Genomic DNA, 4,813 nt, shown 5'->3' on the forward strand with positions numbered 1-4,813 from the left:
TTCGCCTGACCATGCGCCGACCTGAACAACATGCCGAGCCGTTGTCACTCCCCGAACCCAGCACCCGGGTCCGGTACGCGACCGGCCGCATGAGCCCTAGAGCAGTGCCCTAAAGATCATGCAAGGCCTATGATTAACAAAAATTCCAATAAATCCACAACTAATTTAATAATTCAAATAGACAAATCCGACATGTCCAAATAAACAAATTGGTTCAATTACAAAGTCTTCAAATGTTCATCGACATAAAAGAAGGATAAACAAACTAACTAACTAATAACTATGGTACTCGCACTCTGCGCCCATCCCATCCAAATCTATGCATCCTGCAACTCTGGTAAAGAAAAAGAAGAAAAAGGGGGTGAGCTTTACAGCCCAGTAAGAATCCCTACACTTCCGAACCAACACAATAATAATATGAATTTGAAAGCCACGATAAATTGATGCACATTTCATGAAATCATAAACCGACTGTCAAAAGGCTCAAGTAATCAATATAAGTATGCACGTCAAATATCAATGAAAGTCCAACCACGCAAGAATGATATAGCATACGATAGCTCATAAATCTTCATTAATGTTTTCAATGCTTTTTCTTTCCATTCTATATTAACTTGATCCGGATCAATTATCTTTCCGACTTTGGGTCAAATCTCAGTCACATTTCTCAGCCTGTGGTGGGGCAACCAATTTATCACATTTTCAGCCTGTGGCAGGGCCTGCACATTATAGTTCCACATTTCTAGCCTGTGATGGGGCCTACCAAAGTATCACATTTTCAGCCTGTGGCGGGGCCTGCACATTATAGTTCCACATTTCTAGCCTGTGAGGGGGCCTACCAAAGTATCACATTTTCAGCCTGTGGCGGGGCCTGCACATTGTAGTTCCACATTTCTAGCCTGTGAGGGGGGCCTACCAAAGTATCACATTTTCAGCCTGTGGCAGGGCCTACACATTATAGTTCCACATTTCTAGCCTGTGAGGGGGCCTACCAAAGTACCACATTTTTCAGCCTGTGACGGGGCCTGCCATAATAACAAGATAAACCCAAAGTCCCTTTTCATACAATCCAGTTTACATCCACACATCAATTCCTTTATATTTATTTCCGGCTTTAAACTAACCACGGTCACGTTTCCAGCCCGTGACGGGGCAACCAATATCACATAGTTAGTTTAGAGCACCACATCCATCAGTCCAATTATGTAGGTGTAAGTTATGCGCATGCATGCATCCATCATAATACCAACCACAAGCGAATACGATCATAATATCAACCATAAGCCAACACGATCAAAATATAATTTAATATAAAACTATTTTGATTTATCTGGATTATAGCATATCATACATATCTAAGTATAAAAATATTATATCATGCAGGATTGGCGTACAAGGATCCTTACCCTTTATTGAAATCTCAGTCAACTAATCACCCGCCCTCACGGCGATCTATGAACCGGAATGCGTAGGACTCTACTCAGCGTCCTCTCGTCCAATAGATTGTTCCCCTACAGAACCAAGTCATCATTAAAATTTATCAAAGATATATGATGATCTAGGACCCTGTTTAATCCTCTAAAGGGTCCTCTAAAATCTAGCATCCCAAAACTATCTAGAGTCCTCAAAGCCATGATCTCCCCGGATCCATGTGTAAGGAGAGAACCCAATAACAAATATTATAATAAGAGGAAAGTAAAATGAGAGAAAGGGAGTGGAAGGACCCTCTCTCTTTCTCTCTTCTTCCTTCTTCCCGACGGAAAGGGGAGAAGGGGGTTCGGCAGCAGGTGGCCCACGGCCGGCGACGCCCCCTGGTCGTCGGCCTGTGGCGGTGCCGGCGGTGCCACGCCTGGCGACGTCCGGCCGGAACAGAAGAGGAGAAGGCCGAACAGAGGCTCGGCTTTTTCCATCAGTCCGGCGGCTTGCCGGCCGGATTCCTAGGCGACGGCGGCCCAAAGACAAAGGAGAAGGTGGAGACGGTGCTTACCTTGACTCCGGCGAGTTCCTCCGGCGAGATCGGCAGCGAACAACCCAATCTCACGGATCCCTTTTTTTTTTTCTTTCCTTTTTCTTTTGAACGGCACTCGATTGATGCCCTAGGATGAGGAGAAAGGGATCTTTTATAGATGGAGTTTGGTTCAATTTAGGTAAGATTTAATCCCCCTTTTCCCTCTGTTTTTTTTTTTTTTTTCTGGTGGATTCGGGAGGAGGAAGATGGGTTTGAAACAGGGAGGGAGAAGACCCGATCAAGAGTCTCCCTCCACCTTCTCATGGGTCGGATTGTATCCCAAGCCCAATAAAATGTGGGCCTTTACAGCCGTACTACGGCCTCGCCCTGTTACATCGCAGGTAAACCAACCCCCGCCTATAAAAGGGAGCCTTGGCCTCTCAGGAGGGGGTTGGTAGATTGATATACTCTACAGACATTATTTATCTCCTTTTCGACACTATTTGCCCTCTCCCTGACTTGAGCGTCGGAGGGCCGGCGCCGGAAAACCCGGCCACCGGTTCGTGTGCAGGCACCCGAACGGAGGGCACCGCCAACTGACGGACCGCCGCTTCGCCACGAGGACCTGCCGCCCCTTCTCTCCGACCGCCCCAGACGGAGGACGCCGCTCGCCGACGGACCGCCGCCCCGCCGTGAGAACTCACCGCCGCTCCCTCTCCTCGACCGAAAACTGCCCCCGGGTCCAATTTCCAGCAACAGGCCGCATCACCATGTCATCGGCAGTTGGAGCATGGTGAATCATTTGATGAGTTCCACCCTACATTATTGATTAGCAAAGTCATTCAGTTGTTAATCATCGGGTCACAAATTTTGGAATGTCGCATATCGGAAGTTGGTTTATTCGGGGAGGAAGCAAATCTAAAATGGGCTGCTGATAGGTTCCATACTTTTCCTTGGATTGTTGGACTGCAATACTCGATTCATGCATGTGCCGACACTAATATGCGGACGGTTTTCGTTGTACTAGTATGCTAAAGTATATGACAAAGTTTAAATTAAGAATCCACTTTATTGATCATGATCTATGCATTTTAAATCATGTATAGATTGAAAGTCGATGAATTTTAATGCTATGATCATAACAAAACACGGCTTCATATCATTTTAACCATTCTTGTTTGCACCTATTTAGTGCATAAGTTAGAGACTAGCAAAATATATGATTCTCAATTTTAGCTATTTTATTGGTATATATTGTTGGAGGGAAAAATGGACCACCCCACAAATACAATTAAAGCACCTGAATCCGACAGCAAGCCTGAGCTCAGAAGCCATGAGCTCAGAAGGCTGATCTCAGAAGGCTGAGCTCAGAAGACCGACCTCAAAAGGTCGAGCTCAGAAGTCCGAGCTCAGAAGGCCGAGCTCAGAAGACCGAAGGCCGAGCGCAGAAGGCCGAACTCAGAAGGCCAAGCCTAGAAGACCGACCTCGTCGTCCACATGCTGTGGCCATACCCTGCAGCAGCCTCACCACACCATGCTTTGCTTGCCGCCCACGCCACGACATATCAACCAGGGACCATACCCCGCTACGACTATCAACACCTCACCGTTCCCAAGAGCGGACTGCACCGCGCGCCACAAGCAAGCTCTGGCTACGCGCCATCTCCTCCCATGATGGAAACAGGCCATACCTCCACCACCTGGACACCTTTACAGGGACTATAAATAGCTCCATCAGGTAACGCCTAAAAAAGAACTTTTGACTGGGCCTACTAAACTCCACTCTAACTTGAGCGTTGGAGGGCCCTCACTGGAACCCCACCGGTGAGGCTTTGTGCAGGTCCGCCGCCGCGCGGGAAGTGGCACTCGTCCTCTTCTTCCACTCACCGACAGCTCCCTCGACTCCTCCGGCGTGGTCACCCTCGGGCCAAATTTGAACCACAATATATATCATGATCAATAGTGTGGATTTTTAATTTGAATGGCCCATTGTTAATTTTGAAGTTCAAAGAAGTAGATAACATCCCCTTTCAAGAAGTGCAAGGTCCATCTCTTAAAAATACTTAAAATAATATATAGCAATTATATGTACTGCCCATGGGATTTTTTGAGAAAAGTGACCCACCAGATTTAAGTACAACAATTTTCTCACCCGACCACAAGGAGGGACACTGCTTTGGATAGTTATTTGGTACGAGACTTTAACATTCCCGATTCATATTCATTTTTCCCTTTTTAGGGTTTCAAGTTTTTTTTTTTCCCTCCGAGAATAAAAGATATGTAGTTTTCATGCTTATAAATGCAATTTGTAGATTCTTATGTTGTTTTGTTTTTTTTTACTATGGTAACCATGCTTTCAACTAACAAAACCTAATGTAAATTGTGCAGTTCATGGCCGACATGCTCTTTCTATCATCAGATAGTGATGTTGATCACGACGACGATAGGACAAAATTTAACCTCAGTAGCCTTGCAGTCTTTTTTTTTTGCCCCCTCTCTCTCCTAAGGATGCAAGTCTTCCATGTTGCTTGAAAAGAATACCAATCTTTGGAACAGTAAAGGTAAGGGAAGTCGCCCCTGCAGTCTTTTAGTTATATTTAGTTTATGGCAGAGAGGCTTACACCCAGCTAACAGCTACAGCCAGTGCTTGTGATGACGTTACTAAATCTCATGGTCCCCATGCTAGATAATCTAAAGCTACTTGATGTAATGTGATCTTCCATCTTTATTATCTGATTGTGCAACATGATGTGACTCATTTTCTAAGTGGGATGCATCTGACCCAGATACCAACCCATTTTGTACCGTAGGGGTCCCTATCAACCAAATCAATAATTCAAACAGGGCCATTTGCAATCCTTTCTC

General features: G+C 45.6%; 1 long non-coding RNA gene across 1 annotated transcript; it reads right to left on the reverse strand.

Moving 5' to 3' along the window:
• Positions 1-299: 299 nt before the first annotated feature.
• Positions 300-4,202, reverse strand: LOC120105324. The gene is made up of 3 exons (XR_005507698.1): positions 1,988-4,202; positions 1,407-1,511; positions 300-334 (listed from the first exon to the last, which is right to left on the reverse strand). It is a non-coding gene; the product is annotated as an uncharacterized LOC120105324 (long non-coding RNA).
• Between the last annotated feature and the right edge of the window lie 611 nt (positions 4,203-4,813).

This window comes from Phoenix dactylifera, unplaced genomic scaffold (genome assembly GCF_009389715.1).
Source record: "Phoenix dactylifera cultivar Barhee BC4 unplaced genomic scaffold, palm_55x_up_171113_PBpolish2nd_filt_p 000257F, whole genome shotgun sequence".
In the NCBI taxonomy this organism is placed as follows: Eukaryota; Viridiplantae; Streptophyta; class Magnoliopsida; order Arecales; family Arecaceae; genus Phoenix; species Phoenix dactylifera.